General features: G+C 37.6%; 1 pseudogene; it reads left to right on the forward strand.

Moving 5' to 3' along the window:
• Positions 1 to 20,379, forward strand: part of LOC112441455 (transmembrane 9 superfamily member 2-like) — an 80,731-nt pseudogene that overhangs the window by 38,404 nt on the left and 21,948 nt on the right.

Here is a 20,379-nt window from a genome sequence, read left to right on the forward strand (position 1 = left end):
ATTTCCCCTCTTCTTCTCCTCCCCCACCTCTCTACATACACAAAGAGAAACAAAAAGGAAAATCTGTTGTAAATATACTAATGTTTATGCTCAAGGGAAAAAGAAGGCTGAGATGTCCAAGAGATAGCATGTCTGCGTGTAAAGAGTAATACATGCTGGGAAGTAGGCAGGATAGGACTGTGATAGTGGACCCTGTGCAGAAGATGGAAGGAGAACAAGACAGATGCTTTCATTTGTGGGGTCAGAAAGTCTGAGCAAAGTAGAGTGTAGGAAAAGCAGTAACCAACTGGAGTGGAGGAAGGTAAAGATGTCATGAAACACTGGGAAAAGAGCAGAGAAAGATGAAAAGATTACAGATGAGAAACCAAAGCACTGCAAGTGGTCACTTAATCAAGGCAAGTCATTTAGATGAGACAATTGTGTGGAGATAATGTCTGTGAGTGAAGGTCGATTCATTCTCCAGGTGTTCATTTTCATCCCTATTAGGATGCCAAGCACTAGGGGAGGTGCTCAGACATGCCAGTGAATAAGGCACCCAGGCTTCTTCTCGAAGGAAGCTTACATTCTAGTGGAATCACAGTGAAGGGACTTGATTCCTCAGGAATCTTCAACAGGATCAAACCACAGAGTTAGAAGTCCTTCGTGACTGTGGAAGGAATAGTTTCAACATGAAACTGAAGGATGGACCAGCTGAGAATGTGATGATTGAGGCTTTCCTAAAGTGCTGACAGCGAGCATAGGATCTTCAGTTAGTAATTTAGGAGACTGATCAGAGAAGCTGATGAGAAATAGATGAAACTGTACACATAGTACCTTTCCCCCTTCATCTCTTATAATAAAGCAGTTTTGGATGGAGGAAGACTATAAAGGTAAAGATGAAAGTAAAGTGAAAGTGAAGTCGCTCAGTCGTGTCCTGACTCTTTGTGACCCCATGGACCCTACCAGGGTCCTCTGTCCATGGGATTTTCCAGGCAATAGTACTGAAGTGGATTGCTATTTCCTTCTCCAGGGGATCTTCCTGACCCCGGGATCAAACCCAGGTCTCCCACATTGTAGACAGACGCTTTACTGTCTGAGCCATCAGGGAAGTCCAAAAGATGAAAGTAAGGAAGGGTATAATTCTATGAGTATGGTCTTCTGAGGTAATGATTTTCCTTATACTGCCATTGCCTTTGTTTTTAAAAAAATATTTTATTTTGGGATGGAGGACACATGTACACCCATGGCTGATTCATTTCAATGTATGGCAGAAACCACCACAATATTGTAAAGTAATTAGCCTCTAAGTAAAATTAATTAAAGAAATATTTTATTGGTGTATAGTTGCTTTACAATATTGAGGTAGTTTCTGCTGTACAGCAGAGTGAATCAGCTATGTGTTTACATATATCCCCTCTTTTTTGGATTTCCTTCCCATTTAGGTCACCACAGAGCACTGAGTAGGGTTCCCTGAGCTAACAGTAGGTTCTCATTAGTTATCAACTTTATTTTTTAAAATTTCATTTTATTGAAGTACAGTTGATTTACAATGCTATTGCCTTTAAAGTGAGAATAGCTCCCATTCTCCTCCTCCTATTTCTATCCTCAGTCTTCCTTCTCCTCTCCCTCCTTCTCCTCCTCATTATAATGATCATATCTTAACTTTTCTAGAAAATCTTCTGTTGGGGCAATAGTCCACGTCCCATTTTGTCACACCTCCAAGGAGTCTCTTCAAATAAAATTTTTTAAAATGGTTTCTTTAAAGGGGTCATGAAAGGAAAGGGCATCCAGATCAATGGTGGGGCTAATCTCTAGTATTAATATTTATGATGTAATAATAAATGTACTTTAGTTTCTGTCTCGAGCTAATTTACTTATGACATTTAACAGACATTTTAGACATCTTAGCGGCACTTTTCTACAACAGTGCTGGTCTTTTCAGAGATTCTGGTGAAACTTTTTTAAATGTGTCTGGATTTGGCTGGGTGGTGGGATGGCTAAAGGTCTTGGTTTTCATTTGGACATAATTTTTAAGATTCAGTTTTGGAACCAGTAAGAGCTGGTAGGTAAGTGGTCCATGGGATCTTTACCCTGAAACTTGATAAAGTTAAAAGCCTTGGTCCATCTAAGGATCTACCCAAGGACAGTCAGGCAGTCATCAATTTAACCTTGACTCCTGGACTTCCATTCTCAGTTTCATGTTCTGGAACTAAGTTTGCGTTCCTGATCTTTTTCATTTCCCCTTGTTTATTTTTGGGAATGTACTCTTAAAAAGTTGTAAAATAACCTTAAGAATAGTGTTGCTTCTATTGCTTAATTGGTAATGAACTTTTGTGATAGAACTTTAAGTTCATTTAATATATTGAGGTATTATCCAAATGTATTAGCCTTTGATCCAAATGTAACTTTAGAAAACTGATTGACATGACAATTTGAATGTCTTTTACATGTGCACAAATTTTCTTTTTTACTGTTCAAATAAGAAATTTGAGGTTTAACTTCTATTTTTCCTTCTTTCCATTTTGTAGTATCTTGAATTCATTTGTCATTGTTCTCTTCTTAACTGGAATGGTGGCTATGATCATATTAAGAACTCTCCACAAAGATATTATCAGATATAATCAGGTTTGTTTTCCTGTAAATAAAAATGCACATATTTGATTCAGCCAATATTTGAATGCCTGCTTTGCCCAGTTCTCAAGGTTATGTTTCTACTTAGAGTATAGCACCTTGAATATAACACATTTTAATGTCTAGTAATTTTGCATATTGTGCTGAATCAAAGTATAGAGTATTGTGTAGATTCTTAAAAAGTATAGGTAAGTTTATTAGAGAGTTATTTGCTATCGACTCTTTGATTATATACCTTTCCATGTTCTGATCTTTCAAAATATCATTATTTAAGATTTTCATTAATTTGGAACATGAGAATATGTACAAAACATTGCAAAATACTACAATTTATGGCAAATTTAGTTTTATCTAATTTATACTCTTCTGACTCTTATGATCATTTATGTATTGATGAATTTTTAATTTCTATAGAATTAGTTGAATTCTTTTTTGTATGTTAAATCATGTTGCTTTTTCCATGAAAATCAAGCCAGTTGTGTGCTTTACATAATTAACACACTCCCTTCAGTGCAAAATTTAGAGAATGGCTCATTTGTATGGCAGGATCACATACCTGCCAGAGACCTACTTTATCCAAAATGAGCCATTAGTTTGTCTTTAGAGGAAAATTAGTTTTCTGCTAACTTTCAGAGCTCTTGTAACTTTCTGTCATAATAACTCCTGCGTTTATTAAAGACTTTCTCTTATGCAGGAAGATATCCAGAAGGATTACGGTTGGAAGCTTGTTCATGCAGATGTATTCAGACCTCCAAGGCTTGGAATGTTGTTATCAATTTTACTGGGTCAAGGAACACAAGTTTTGATTATGACATTTATTACTCTATGTGAGTAGGCTCAGATCAATATGTGTCATCTTCAACATCCTGACATAGGTTAAACTTTGATTCATGTGTACAAAAGAACTGAAAATTCTACCCTAAAGTTTAAGGAAATGTGTATTTTATAGTATATTTTAATGAGTATTTGTAGTATATTTAAAATAAAATTTGTATTTTATTTTAAGGGTATGGATCTGAATATGTTCCTATATCAAGGACCTTTCATAGTTTCTTCAGTTCTGAATAATTTATTGTAATGTCCAATATACATGTTCCTTGCTTTGCATGTGGGTAGATCATATTTTAGGTGGGCTCAGGGAATTGTAATTCAGAGATTAGGATTTTGAAATGCTAAGGCAAGCCTAAGCGCTGGTCTTGAAATGTATAAATGAAGTGGCATCGTTAGTAGGTTCACAATGGCTGATGAACTCTCTCTGCCTTCATTATCAACCAAGAGTAGAGTTTGTCAGTTTTTGATAACCAGAGTGGGGATTTTCACAAACAAAGCTTCTGTAAATAAATGGCTTATTAGGTGTTTCAGATGTCAATGATAACTTCTAACTTTAGCTCTTAAGGTTATGTTTTCCTGGGACCGAGTCTCATTGTGATGTTCCGCCCCCCCCCCCCCCCCCGCCTTGAATAAAAGGAAACAGAAGGAAATTTTTGTGGGGAAAAATGATTTGCTCTTTAGGGAGTGACTACTGGAGTAGGGAAAGGGACGATCTTCTCTTTGATTTTGATTTAAAATAATATAATTAATGATTTAAACAAGGAGGTTAAAGACTAAATTGAAAACACAGTTTGCCTTGTATGGGATCAGACTTTTCGTTAAGAACAGATTGTCAAAAAATTAGCTAAGTAAGTAACATCAGAGAATTTCCCTGTATGCTGTTTCATAAAAATGTCTTAATAAGGTGTCTTTAATATATTATAAAGCCTTATGTGTTTTGAGGCTATCATTGTCACTGGTTTGATATTTCTTCTTTGTGCTTTTAGTTCTTGCCTGTCTTGGTTTTCTTTCTCCCGCTAATCGTGGTGCTTTAATGACCTGTTCTGTTGTGTTATGGGTCCTTATGGGAGCATCTGCTGGATACGTGTCTGCTAAGGTGTACAAGTGTAAGCATTACTATTATTATTCCAAGTTGGTGTGTTAAATATAGAAATTAAAAAGCTTGAAAATTTTAAAAATTGCATCAGGAATTTTAGCTGACCTAGCAAAATATAATTGTGTCCTTGTTACTGTAAAATATTTGTAAAGTGGACTAAATCTAGTTGCCCTAGTAATTATTCTGTCCTTTACTTCCTCAGCGTTTAGAGGTCTGAAGTGGAAGACAAATTTCTTTCTGACGGCACTGCTGTGTCCTGGGTTAGTATATGATGTTCTCCTTTCTCTACACAATTATAATCTTTCTTATACTTTACCTTGGAAAAATCATTGTACACAATAATGAAGAGTAGAATGGAGGTGAGTGACCACTGTTTTTTCTGTGGCTGCAGCATTCTTTTTTGGTGTATTTGCATTCTTTTCATCTTTTTGTAACCCTTAGTACAAAGAGATGGTGATGGTGCTGCAGTATTCAATTTTGATCTTTGTTTTTGAAGCAGGTTTCATAAATGCTCATCTCAGTTATGCATCTTGCCTTATGTATCATGTTAGAGTGGCAGCTTATATACCACATTGTGTTATTCTCCTTGTCTCTGCCTTCTGTGATTATTTCTTCCTATCTCACCTTGTTACTGCAGTGTCATTAGTGACTGCAGACCCCAGGCAGAGTCATGGTCAGAGAGGGAGTCAGGGTGGTGCTGCACAGTGGCTCTTAGGGAGCTCTTCTGGTGCCCTAATTCTAAAGATGCAGAATCAACATGTTCAAGGTCATACGTGAAGTCAGTAATGGAGCTCAGGCTATGTATTGGCTTGGCCAAAAAGTTAATTCGGGTTTTTCCATCTTGTGGAAAAGCATGAGTGAACTTTTTGGCCAACCCAATATCCCTGACCAGTGCTCTTCCCATAATGCCTCACCAATAAGGTGCTGACTTGTTTTGAGTTTTATCTTCAGATTCTTTAATATGTTTTATCTTAGTCAGCTCGGGCTACTGTAACAGAATACCATAGACTGGGTGGCTTAAACAACAGCCATTTATTTTCTCACAGTTCTGGAGGCTGGGAAGCCCAAGATCAGGGCATCAACAGGATAGAGTCCTGGTGAGTGCTCTCTTCTTGGTTGCTGATGGCTGCCATCTTGATGCATCCTTACATGGCAGAGGAAAAGAGAGACACTGAACTCTACAGTATTTCTTCTTGTAAGGGCACTAATGCCATAATGAAGGCTGCACCCTCATGACCTCATCTAAACCTAATCCCTCTCCCAAGGCCCCATTTCCAAACACTATCACATTAGGGATTAGGGTTTTTTTTTTTTTTTTTTTAAACTTTTTATTTTGTTTTGGGGTATATGTGATTGACAATATTGTGATAGTTTCAGGTGAACTGTGAAGGGACTCAACCATACATATACATGTATCCATTCTCCCTTAAACTCCCCTCCCATTCAGACTGCCACATGACATTGAGCAAAGTAGGGATTAGGATTTTAATATAAGATTTTTGGGAGAAACAATTCAATCCATAGCATGTTTGATTTAAAAAAATTCTTTCTTTAATATGTTCTGGAGGACTTTTTTTTTTGTAGGAAATGTCATGGATTATATCTTAATTGTTACATGGAACTTAAAAAAAATTGTGTCTTTTGGCTGCACTGGGACTTGATTGCTGCATGGCTTTCTCTAATTGTGGTGCACAGACTTCTCATTGCGGTGGCTTCTTCTGTTATAGAGCCCAGACTCTAGGCGCGTGGGCTCAGTAGTTGTGCCTCATGGGGTTAGTTGCTCCATGGTATGTGAAATCTTCCCAGATCAGGGATCAAACCCATGTCCCCTGCATTGGTAGGTGGATTCCCAATCACTGAACCACCAGGGAAGTCCTGTTTTGTGGTAATTTAATTTCTATTTGTTGTAAAATTCCCATGTCCTTAATGCTAGAAGTGTGTCACAATAATGCATATATGTATGCTCAGTCACTCAGTTGTGTCCGACTCTGTGACTCTATGGACTGTAGCCCACCAGACTTCGCTGTCCATAGGATTTCCCAGGCAAGAATACTGGAGTGGGTTGCCATTTCCTCCTGCAGGGGATCTTCCCAACCCAGGCATCAAAACTGTGTCTCCTGCATCACCTCTCCTTCATCACCTGTATTGGCAGGCAGATTCTTTACCACTGAGCCACCTGGGAAGCCCCGTCACAATGGTGGAAATTCTATAATGGAAGTTATACATAATAAATTCAGTTACATTGTATACTAATCAGTGACAAAATGAGAGCAAATGCTCTGTGACTGAGTATAAAGCCATCATCAGTGCAATGCAGTGATAGATGATACATTCAGTAGACTCATAATGTTTTATCTACGTGTGGCTTTTCCCTTCAACTCCAGGGAAAGGCTTGAATATTCCAAGTTTGCACATCAAATACATGTACCACAGAGTTTTTGATTTATTTAAAATAAGGACAATGCACTCCTTTTCCCCTTGCCACCTTGAATAGAGCCATCTGCTTTTTCTATAACTCTTTTCAAGTGAACTAGAATGGGTGGTCTTTCCTGAGCTTTAATACCTTTATGTAAGAAAGCAATGTCCTTGACGATATTTCAAATATTTGTTGCTTCAAGTTCAAGACTCAGATGAATCTGAAATTGAGTAACTTTGGCACAAAAGTGCCATTGTGCAAAAGTCATTATACTGGATTGTAATACAAGGGATATTGTGAGCAAGAACTAGTCAATAAACCATCTACTATTCTCTTCATTATTTAGTTACTCATTCAACTTATTTATTGTATTTTTGAAAATTTTTTTTTACTATATTTAATGCATTATGCTAGGCACTGGAGAGGAAATAAATGTAAATCTCTCCTGAAACTGCCTTCATGGCTTCAGATGAATAATAATGGCCTATTTTTTTTCATCAGACAGATGTTCCATCTCATTGTAAAAAGAAGTTACGTACGTCATTAGAATAGAAAATTTAAAAGAATTAGAATATGCTGTGTCACTAAGCTTGATTAACTAAATTGAACAATTAATGTCTGGAAATGAATTAGCATTTTCAGTGCACTATGAGCTGTTTTTATCTTGTTTTCTATGGGATCAATTTTGAAGGATGTTTTAGACAGCAAAATTAAAAAATTCGAGTGGAAGTCCCTAATAACATGGCTCAGGGTTACAGGGACTATGAAATGGTTCAGTATCAAATCACAGTTTTATGAAAATGTATTTTTTTTTATTTGAAAAGCAGCTGTTAACAGTAGTTGTCCCCTAGGTGGGTTGCTGCATGGCTGGGGGACAGGAGTGTGAAGGAGACTGTTTTATACTTATTTTCGCTGTTTCTCTATGTTTCTTTTTCTTTTCATATTGTATACCATATACATGTGTTCAGTTCGGTTCAGTCGCTCAGTCGTGTCCGACTCTTTGCAACCCCATGAATCGCAGCACACCAGGCCTCCCTGTCCATCACCATCTTCCTGAGTTCACTCAAACTCACGTCCATCAAGTTGGTGATGCCATCCAGCCATCTCATCCTCTGTCGTCCCCTTCTCCTCCTGCCCCCAATCCCTCCCAGCATCAGAGTCTTTTCCAATGAGTCAACTCTTTGCATGAGATGGCCAAAGTACTGGAGTTTCAGCTTTAGCATCATTCCTTCCAAAGAACATCCAGGGCTGATCTCCTTTAGAATGGACTAGTTGGATCTCCTTGCAGTCCAAGGGACTCTCAAGAGCCTTCTCCAACACCACACTTCAAAAGCATCAATTCTTCGGTGCTCAGCTTTCTTCACAGTCCAACTCTCACATCCATACATGACCACTGGAAAAACCATAGCCTTGACTAGACGGACTTTGTTGGCAAAGTAATGTCTCTGCTTTTCAATATGCTATCTAGGTTGGTCATAACTTTTCTTCCAAGCAGTAAGCGTCTTTTAATTTCATGGCTGCAATCACCATCTGCAGTGATTTTGGAGCCCCCCAAAATAAAGTCTGAAACTGTTTCCACTGTTTCTCCATCTATTTCCCATGAAGTGATGGGACCAGATGCCATGATCTTCATTTTCTGAATATTGAGCTTTAAGCCAACTTTTTCACTCTCCTCTTTTACTTTCATCAAGAGACTTTTTAGTTCCTCTTCACTTTCTGCCATAAAGGTGATGTCATCTGCATATCTGAGGTTTTTGATATTTCTCCCGGCAATCTTGATTCCAGCTTGTGCTTCCTCCAGCCCAGCATTTCTCATGATGTACTCTGCATAGAAGTTAAATAAGCAGAGTGATAATATACAGCCTTGACGTACTCCTTTTCCTATTTGGAACCAGTCTGTTGTTCCATGTCCAGTTCTAACTGTTGCTTCCTGACCTGCATACAGATTTCTCAAGAGGCAGGTCAGGTGGTCTGGTATTCCCATCTCTTGAAGAATTTTCCACAGTTTATTGTGATCCACACAGTCAAAGGCTTTGGCATAGTCAATAAAGCAGAAATAGATGTTTTTCTGGAACTCTCTTGCTTTTTCCATGATCCAGCGGATGTTGGCAATTTGATCTCTGATTCCTCTGCCTTTTCTAAAACCAGCTTGAACATCTGGAAGTTCACAGTTCACGTATTGCTGAAGCCTAGCTTGGAGAATTTTGAGCATTACCTTACTAGCGTGTGAGATGAGTGCAATTGTGTGGTAGTTTGAACACTCTTTGGCATTGCCTTTCTTTGGGATTGGAATGAAAACGGACCTTTTCCAGTCCTGTGGCCACTGCTGAGTTTTCCAAATTTGCTGGCATATTGAGTGCAGCACTTTCACAGCATCATCTTTCAAGATTTGAAATAGCTCAGCTGGAATTCCATCACCTCCACTAGCTTTGTTCGTAGCGATGCTTTCTAAGGCCCCCTTGACTTCACGTTCCAGGTTGTCTGGCTCTAGGTCAGTGATCACACCATCGTGATTATCAAGAGGTTTAGGGGCTTTCTTAAGTAGATGAGAGGGAGAATCTTAAGGTATTGGGATTCTTATTTGTTAAAATGTGGTAATTTGAAAGAGTTTCAGTGCCTCATGGTATGGACATGGACAATGTAAAAATGGTTTTGAATTTACATGGAGAAGCAGTTCAGTTAATGAGCATACACTTCCTAAGAGAAATTGAAAAAAGTAAAATTATTAAATGATGTAATTTTGCTGCATGTAGCCCCAAAAGCGGTAGGTAAGAAAGGGAAGAGTCAGCAGAGGTTGATGGGCATGTACCCAAACTTTAAAATTAGAAGAAGGAAGGTTGAATTCTAGTACTCAGTATTAGCTAAGTGACTTTGGATATGTCCTATAACCTTTCTGATTGTCCATTTCCTTGCGTGTAATGCTTGTGTCACAGAGTCATTTAGAAAAGTAAATGAGGGAAAGGCACCCAAGCAGAAGGCACAGCAGGGGCGAAGGCACAAGGCAAGCAGCAGTCTGGTCTGTTGGGAAAGTCTGAGCAGCTTGGAGCTGCAGAGGCACCGAGGAGGGGTGATGGAAGGCCAGGGAGCCAGGGCTGGACCACAGAGAGGCCTGAGCACCAGGCTGAGGGACTGGGACTTTGTCCTGCGGGAGCTGGGGAAAAACAGGATGATGGTGGGGGCACAGGGTCAGCCCTGGGTGTAGGAAGCCCCCTCCAACTCCAAGGCTGGGAAGGGAAAAAAAAAAAAAAGAAAAGTAAATGAGCTAATGGATTGTGAAATTGTTTTGTGATCTACAAAGCATTTTTGGTCACTCTCTTCTTCTGTGTTCCTACTGTTTTATATCTATTATCTGCTATAGTATTTCCTATGTTGTAATTTGTTTATCTCTGTCCGCCACTAGACTGAGCTTTTTCAGAGCAAGGATGTTTGTTTTATTTATCTGGAACACCAGGGCCTAACTCATAGTACTCAATAAATGTTTGATGAATGTGTGAATAAATGTTTCAAGTAGGAGATGGACCCAGGTAACCTCTTAAGTTTCCTTCTAGTTTTGCTGTTTAAGATTCTATGAAAAGGTCTAGAAATAATTAGACATCGACAAAGGAAGAAATACTTAGAATATAAAAACATGAAATGGAAGACAGTTACAGAATTGTTAAACACATATTAGCATTCTAGAGTGTACTTTCAAAAGGGAAATCGTTGAGACGGTTAATTGAGTTTATATATAAGAAAGAAGGTTATGATTTGTCAACTGAGAAGTAATTTTTCTGGCTATGGAAAGATAACAGTTAAAATGAATTTTCCAAAGCTAGAAAATGTGGCAGAGGAATATTGCGGCTAAACAAATTCATTAGAGCAGAAAGGTATTAAGAAAACATTTGAGGAAGTATGGTTAAATCATGGGAAACTAAACTCCCTTATTGAGAAGCCAGAAACTGATGAGACATAAGGTGGAGGTTTATTGTTGTACATGCTGTTGTTCGAAAGGACTGGAAGCTATATCTCCAACAGGAGCAAAGTATGAGCCTTTAAAGAGCAGAATAGATATGCCTACTGAAAAAGTGTTAATGGAAGAGTCTGTAAATGCAAGGAGGAAGGTGAAGTAGAAATGGTAAAATGAAAGAATGAATGAATAAAAAAGATAAAATGAAAGAAGGTTTAGAAAGGACAAAATCACTTATAATGAGGGATGGGGAAGGATCCAAAACAATGATCCTAAGTAAGAAATTGAAAATAGATGGAAAATATGAAGGAAGCTTAAAATACTAGACTGGAATGGGCCTTGAGAGAATTTCCAACTGAAGACTGAAATCAGAGATTCTCTAAACAGTAGACCTCAAGCCTAACCTGGTGCAGCATCAAGTGGTGTCACCACATTCCCTGTCTCTGATCTTTGACAAAATGTTTTGGGGAGGAGAAGGTAGATGCGATTGTCTGGTTGGTTCCTACTGTAGACGCTTTAATTATAGCACAGTGGGATGGAAGAAAGCTTGCTGTTAAAAAACACAACACACACACACATCTGAGTAAGAATCCCAGCTGTTTGATCTTCAGCAAATTACTTACTATCCTAAAAGATATTCAGAAAGAACTCTATCCATGTAACTTGTTTTACATTTACCTGGGTTGATCATTATTTTTCCTTTTTTTTCTTGCCTGTTCTTCATTTCTTTCTCTTTTTAAACTGCTTCTAAGACATTTCATCAGCTTATCTTCAAACCTTTACTAAGGTTTAAATTTACCTTATCATTTAAAAAAAATTGGAGTATAGTTGATTTATAGTGTGTTAGTTTCAGGTGTACAAAACAGTGATTCAGTTATATGTGTATATATACATATATATATAAATGTTCTTTTCAAAGTTATTTCCATATAGGTTATTATAAAATACTGAGTATCATTTCCTGTGCTATACAGCAGGTCCCTTGCTGATTATCTATTTTATATATAGTAGTGTGTATATAGGACTTCCCTGATGTGTATATATGGGCTTCCCAGGTGGCGTTAGTGGTAAAGAACCTGTTCTGCCAATGCAGGAGACACCAGTTCAATCCCTGGGTTGGGAAGATCCCCTGGCGGAGGAAATGGCAACCCACTTCACTATTCTTGCCTGGAAAAATTCCATGGACAGAGAGGCCTGGTGGGCTACATATGTTAATCCTGACCCCCTGATTTATTCCTCTCCTCATCTTTCCTTCCCTGATAGCTGAGTTGGTAAAGCATCCACCTTCAATGCCAGAGACCCTGGTTTGATTCCTGGATCAGGAAGACCTACTGGAGAAGGGATTGGCTACCCACTCCAGTATTCTTGTGCTTCCCTTGTGGCTCAGCTGGTAAAGAATCCGCCTGCAATGTGGAGACCTGGGTTTGATCCCTGGGTTGGGAAGATCCCTGGAGAAGGGAAAGGCTACCCACTCCAGTATTCTGGCCTGGAGAATTCCATGGACTATAGGAGTCTCAAAGAGTCGGACACCACTGAGCAACTTTCACTTCACTGTCCCCTTTGATAACCATATGTTTATTTTCTATGTCTGTCTCTTTCCATTTTGTAAATAAGTTTATTTATTTTTTTTAGATTTCACATACAAGTGCCTCTGGTCATACTTTTAATGCCTAAGACCTCTTCTAGGAAATTTCCTGGCAGTCCAGTGGTTAGGGCTGTGTGCTTCTGTTGCAGGGGGCTGGATCCCTGGTCAGGGAAACTAAGATGCCACAAGTCCTGTGGCACAGCTGACACAAAAACAAAAACACAACAGCAAGAACTCTTCCATTTTCTCAAAACTCTTAAATTTCCTCTTCCTGTCTCATGGCTCAATGTCTCCTTTAATTTCTCTGAGGATCTTAAATGGTCTTGGTAAAGTTTTTCCTGAGCTTCAGGAATCTTCTCTAAGGAACTAACCCTCCTGTCTTCTGCAGGGGTCGTGAAATGATGTTTGTTCTGCAGAGTTGGGGGTGGGGGACAGAATCTGCAGGTCTGTCCACATCTCAGGCTGACTTTGAACCAGTCCTTCTGGTTTTAGCCACTCCTTCATCCCTACCTGTAGAGTACCTGGCACCACAAATTCCCAAGCCTTTTTGGAGCTCTGTGGTATAAACTGAGTTGCCTCTCAGCTTTTTCTACTGACGACTTAGGATACAGGTTCGCACTCCAACTAATTTGGTTACTATTTGTCTGCTCTCTGGTTCCAAACTTTGCTGCTAATATCTTCTCCCCTTTACAACATCCCCCCATCCTTATGCCTTTAAAAAATCCTTTTGCTATAATTTTATCAGGGTTTTGATGAGGGAGCAGAACTAATATGCATTCAATGTGCCATCTTTAACCCAAAGTCTTTTAATTCTTCATGTCTTTTGTATACATTCTTTACATTTTAACCATCATCACATTGTACAGATTCTTAACACTTTATATCTAGTCTCCTTGCCTCTAGTATCTCCTCCTTTAGATTTGTCCTTTGGAATGCTGTAGATTCACCTTTCTGGAAAATTGCATGGAATATCTCACAGCTTTTGAGTGTAAAAACCCTTCAGTTGCTCCTAGTGTTGACAGGATAAAGTCTATATTCCTTAACTGGACATTCAAAGCCTTCCCAAGTCTAACTTCTGCCCATCTTTTCAACCTCATCATTTAGGCTTTCAGAAACACTCATGGACTTCCCTGGTAGATCCAGTAGTTAAGATTCCATGCTCCCATGCAGGGGGCCTAGTTCAATCCCTGATTGGGGAACTAGATCCCACATGTAGCAACTGAGACCCAGCATAGCCAAATAAATAAATGTTAAGAAAGAGGGAAGGGATGAATCCCTGTCAGAAAACACTACAATCCGCACCACTGATACCCATACTTACCTGTAGCTGTGATTAAACTTGTCTGGAACATCTACAGGCATAGTAGCTGGGCTTGCCTGGTGATTTATCCATTAGACTTTAGGGGTTGATCTGCTGATTTTTGAATTTAAACACTTTGTTTTATTTTGGGGGAAAATTTAAATTATTTTATTGTAAAATTTATACAAAATAAACCATAAGCACACAGTTAAACTTTAAATAGAATTAAGCCAGTCCATAAAACATTTCAAATAAAAAAGTAATAAAACCTTATCCAGCTCATTTGAAATTATTCATCTTTAGATACATGATGGCTATTTCCTAGATTTAAAGTAGTGATTTCCATTACACTTAGTTAGGCTGTAAAATATTAAATACTATTTTTAAAAGACAGATTCTTTAAAAAATGTTTTTATTTTTAATTATGGAGTATAACACATTTACAGGAGACTTGGAAATACAAAACAAAGTTATATGTAGTTCCACTATATATTACAATTATTTTTTAAGTAGATAAATAAAGATTTTTAGGGGAAAGTTTCAATATCAAAACTCTAAAACATTAATAGAATGAATAGACAGAAAACTAGAAGGACATAGTAGACCTGAAAAGCAGTATGAACCAATCAACATAATTAAGATTTATACAGTTTTAACACAGCAGCAGGACACAAATTCTATTCAAGTTCCATAGACTATAAGCCAGGAGACACTGGAATATATCCAGGGACATAAGGTGCAAAAATTTCATGGTCTAAAGGTATTGAAATCATGCAGAAAAAAACAGATTCTTATACTCAAGGATTAACAAATACTTGCAAATTGATCACCAAAATCTTTGTCACAAAAATTATAAATCCAGAATACAAAAATCTACTTGAAATAATCTAACCAAATACTAATTACTTAAATGAGACTCAGTTTCTGAGGTGGTATCAAGAGGAAAAAAATCTATTTTACATACAAGGTTGTATACACAAGTAGGTTTTTGTCAATATACATTAAAAAATTTTTTTATTGAAATATAGTTGAATTACAGTGTTGTTGTTAATTTCTGTGTACAGCAAAGTGATTCAGTCACACACACTTGCACAGGTTTGGCCGAAAAGTTTGTTCAGATTTTTCCATAACATCTTAAATTCTTTTCATTTCTTTTCCCTTATGGTTATCACAGGATATTGAATATAGTCCTCGTGTCTCTACAGTAGGACCTTGTTGTTTATTCATTCTGTGTATACCAGTTTTGCATCTGCTAATCCAAAACTCCCACTCCTACCATCTCTCACCCCCACTTGGCAAATACACTCTTTAAAAACAAATCAAACTGCACCATTCCCAAAAATGCTTCTTACACTATGCTGGAATTTAAAAGGACTTTTTAATAAACTTTGAAGCCCTATTTGCACTACCTGTGAAACAGCTTTTAAGATTTCTCTACCTCCTGTACTGAAGGTCAAAAAAAAAAAAAAAAGCTGAAAATGTCTGCATTGATAGTAAACATTTCCCCCCACCACTTAGAGCTATTAATAGAAATTGTATGGCAGAATCTTTGTTAGGAAGGCTCTGAAAAAAAAAGAGGTAGTATAAGATAATTTTTAATGAACTTTCTTACAGGAAATCATAAAACTCTTGGTTTTAAATGAATACTTGTTTACAAGAGGCTTTATATAGCCCATTTCAGTCTAGTATTCTAAAATCTGTTTTAATATAGTATTTTCTTAATTGTGTTTACTCTATTGCATATTGTTTTCAATGGTATATTATTCCACACCCTATTTATTTCTGCTAGGCTCTGGAGCTGCAAAGATGAGTGAGATGTAGAAATTATGTCCTGTAATAAATTGCTATCTTGGTATATATATGGTATTGAGTTTAAGCTCCAACTCAATAACTGGGTTTACACAGAATGATTTATATTCTTCTGGGTTTAATGTTCTAACATTCATATCAAGTATGTTTATAACATTTTCTGAAAATCGTAACATTTTCTGATGTTTTTCTCCCCTAGTGTGGTCTTTGTTGACATCTTATCATGAATTTAATTTCTTTGGATTGAAGGGTCATCATCTGCTATCTCATTTGGTACCTTGGGTAGGAATCCTTGCATTGTGTTTGGGAATTTCAGTGCCATTAACATTTTTGGGTGGCATACGTTGGAAGTTTCCAAAAGGTAAACTTTTAAAATACTGCTTTTGACCATCGAATGATGTCTGAAATAATACCTCAGTGTGAATAGACTATACAGGAAATGGAAGATGTACCATTGGAGAAAATGACGAAGAATAATCATTTAGGGATAAAAGATTTTTACAAACTTTAAATGAAAGACAGTAACACTTTAAAAGACATTCTTTAATGTATTTCACATTTTATGGGTTGTTTATATTTCCCTCTCTCTCTGATGGGCAAAATTTAAAAGATATATTATAGGAAGGCTGACTTTAAGAAAGTCAGAAAAATGATGAGATTATATAGTTGGGGGAAGAAAGCCAAGATACAATCCAAGAAATGGGTTCTGTTGACGGATTTTTTTTCTTTTTTGTTATGGTTTATCCCAGGATATTGAATATAGTTCCCTGTGTTATACAGTAGGATCTTGTTGTTTATCCATTCTCTGTGTAATAGTTTGTATCTTCTCACCCAGTGTACATATTTGATAGCTTATTCAACATATAGGGAAAAGGAACAGTATACCAAAAAGACTAAATGAGGCCACACTACAAAAGGGTTGTATTATGAGGACATAGCATGAATTTGCATGGGAGAAGTCAGACAAAACAAAACAGGAAGTGGAGTTCCATATAGAGCAGAAAAAGAAAAATTTCTGAAAACTGTTGACAAATTTTCAGAGATAAATTATTAGACAAATTCTAAGAGAGAACTTTTTGACGTCATATATTATTTTACATTGAAACAGTCACTAGTAAGTTTTGTCCAATATCTCCCTTGAAATGTGTAAGGAAAGATAAACATCCTTATTGTTTACCTGTGTCCTATCTAACATGGTGGCCACTCAACAACTATAGTTTTTGAGTACTTGGAATGTGGCTAGTCTGAATTATGTGCTGTAAGTGTAAAATACACACTGGTTTTCAACCACTTAGAACAACAACAACAAGAAGAATGTAAAATATCTTGATTAATAATTTTATATTGGTCACAAATGTAAATGATACTATTTGGGCATGTTAGATCATTAGATCAAATAACATATATAAGAAACTGGATACTTACTGCCTTTGTGGCTTGCATCATAGTATTTCTGTGGCAGAGCATTGGTCTAGCCTTTGCCCATATAACTGCTCTTGAAAATGTTCAGATTTAAGATTGTGTATTGTGATGCTGTCTGTATAAATTTACTTCAGTTTTATTTCATTCTGATTTTCATTTGATTTATTTTCGAGCAGTTTGACTATCCGGTTGGTACAAACCAGATTCCTCGTCATATTCCTCACCAGGATTTCATTAGAAGACCACTTTTTAGTATCATCATCGGTGGCGTTTTACCTTTTGGTTGTATTTTTATCCAACTATTTTTTATTCTAAACAGCATTTGGTGAGTATCATTATCTTCTTTTTAGCTTATTTATTTTTTAATTGAAGGATAATTGCTTTACAGAATTGTGTTGTTTTCTGTCAAGCATCAACATGAATCAGCCATAGGTATTCATATCTTCTTAATCTCCAAAATATTAATTGTTAATAAATTAATTTTCCTATATGTCGAGGTCAAATTCTGGTATAGTAAGACTTCATGTACTACCCTGTTTTATCCAGGGAATAGCAATCTGACCCGAAGGAATTTCCTAGGAAACTAAGACTTAATTTACAACATTTAAAAGCCACTTTTGGATGGAAATGTCTATAAAGCTTTCCTTTTTGAAAATTAATAGCCTCTTTTTAATCCTTTCCAGGTGACTTAGAAAAGTTGGTCTCAAACCATACTTCTCTGAGACTTTGCAGGGGGTTGAATGGGGGTGTCCCTTGGAGGGAGGTACCTAAAGATGGAAGGGGAAGCTTTGATTTGTATCGTTTTTCCATACTGGCCTCCCATGCAAGATTTCATTTATTTTCTCTGCTAAAAATAACGTGAATAGCACTGATTTTGGGTCTTCATCTGTACTGAGCTATAAGTCATGGTTTTCTGTCTTCCTTTCTGTCAACTGTTAGTTGTGCTGTCAGATGCCTTTTCCTTAAAGCCTTCCTCTTTTTATCTGCTACTTTTAATCTGTTGTAATTTAAGAATTCTAATAACCAATATGGAGCTTCCCAGGTAGCTCAGTTGTAAAGAATCTGCCTTCCAATGCAGGAGATGCAGGAACCTCAGGTTTGATTCCTGGGTTAGGAAGATCCCCTGGAGGAGGAAATGGCAACCCACTTCAGTATTCTTGCCTGGAGAACCTCATGGACAGAGGAGCCTGGTGGGCTACAGTCCATGGGGTCACAAAGAGCTGGACACAACTGAGCACACATGCACCAATAACCAATATACAAATGCATGTGAAGTAAGAACCAGTGCTCTCTGATTAAAGTGCTACAGTTTTAGTGCCCCTGCTTTGTGACAGCTATTTCAGTTGCTCCAAGTCCCTTTTTTTTCTTACTTCCTGATTCTTGACAGCATTTTGGTTTTGGGAGCTGCCAAGTGGGATTTACTCTGGAGGGATTTTTGGAGATGGGGCAAATGCACAATAAAATAAAATGCAGTCACCAATTGTGCATGTTTATAACACTTCTGTCCCCAAAGAATCTTCTAGACAAAGCTTTGATGTACTAGGAAATTAGGTTTAATCATAGACATTAATTGCCCACCTTTTATAAACAGCACTGTGTCAAAGTTGTTTGAAAGATAAGCAGTAAAATCTGTTACCTTTATAGTAACCAAATTTTGCAGATATTTTTGATGGGAAAGTATTTTTAAAGCAAAACTAAAAGATTATTTGAAGTGTTAGTCGCTCAGTCGTGTCCGACTCTCTTTGCAACCCCATGGGCTGTGGCCCACCAGGCTCCTCTGTCCATGGAATTCTCCAGGCAAGAATACTGGAGTGGGTTGCCATGTCCTTATTCAGGAGATCTTCCTGACCCAGGGATTGAACCTGGGTCTCTCATATTGCAGGCAGATTCTTTACTGCTTGAGCCAAGATTCTTTAGATGATTTAATTTTTGTTTCAATGAGAAACCAGGGTGCTTGTTGTGTACAACTTTGTATATATTTATGAACTCTAGAGATGATTCTTCCCAACCCCCATCCTTCATCCTCACCCCCAGGTGTATATTTTACATGAGGTTTTAAAATGGAATATTGATCAGTTCACCAGTTTCTTCTCTTCAGAAGGCTTTTTGAAATGACTATTTCTTATCCCAATTTAGTCAGCTTGCTCTATAATAATGAAAGGAATTACTTCATTCCTTTGAAGTTTGGCCTAAATGTAATCTACACAGTGATATTTTTAAAGATGCATGTTTGAAAGTAGATTTAACAGAATTATGTGTGTTGTGCTATAAAGACCAATTTGGAGAAGCTACCTGTTAATAGACCTCCAAAAACAAAATTTGATTCTGTGGTTTTCTGTTGTATAATATAGTCGCTGGTCGGAGAAGGCAATGGCACCCCACTCCAGTACTCTTGCCTGGAAAATCCCATGGACAGAGGAGTCTGGTGGCTGCAGTCCATGGGGTTGCGAAGAGTCGGATACGACTGAGCGACTTCACTTTCGCTTTTCACTTTCATGCATTGGAGAAAGAAATGGCAACCCACTCCAGTGTTCTTGCCTGGAGAATCCCAGGGACGGGGGAGCGTGGTGGGCTGCCGTCTATGGGGTCGCACAGAGTCGGACATGACTGAAGCGACTTAGCAGCAGCAGCAGCAGCAGCATGCTATTTGCGTTTCTAAAGAGAAAACATGTTTTCAACTGTGTATAGAGAAAATTGATGGGTTTCAAGTGAAAACTAAATTATAGGAGCAGACAAATATTGGTGAGTAGCAATACTATTTCTGATGAGAGAGAATATGGCCAAATTCTGAAGCTGTGTAGGTGAGGGAATATACGTATATATTTGATACTACATGGATACTACATGAATTTGATGATATTACATGAATAGATGAAGTCTAGAATGAAAATCTCAAGGTGAGAAAAGTGTGTGACAGTTTACTGTTTAGAGTTGGATGGATCTTTCTGTGTGTATCCTTAAGTTAAAGCTTATTTTAAAATTGTCATTTTTCTTTTCAGGTCTCATCAGATGTACATCATGTTTGGCTTCCTTTTCTTAGTCTTTATAATTCTTCTGATTACTTGTTCTGAAGCTACCATTCTGCTGTGTTATTTTCATTTGTGTTCCGAGGTAAAGACATAAGAAAATAGTACATCTGAAGCTTTCTAAACTTGCATTATTCGAAGTCTGTTGAGATTGGAGAAGGAAATGGCAACCCACTCCAGTGTTCTTGCCTGGAGAATCCCAGGGACGGGGGAGCGTGGTGGGCTGCCGTCCATGGGGTCGCACAGAGTCGGACACGACTGAAGCGACTTAGCATCAGCAGCAGTCTCAATCTGTCTTTACCTCTAAGTAACTTTTAGAGGTAATCCATTTAGGATTA

Source organism: Bos taurus, chromosome X, assembly GCF_002263795.3.
Source record: "Bos taurus isolate L1 Dominette 01449 registration number 42190680 breed Hereford chromosome X, ARS-UCD2.0, whole genome shotgun sequence".
NCBI classification, from domain to species: Eukaryota; Metazoa; Chordata; class Mammalia; order Artiodactyla; family Bovidae; genus Bos; species Bos taurus.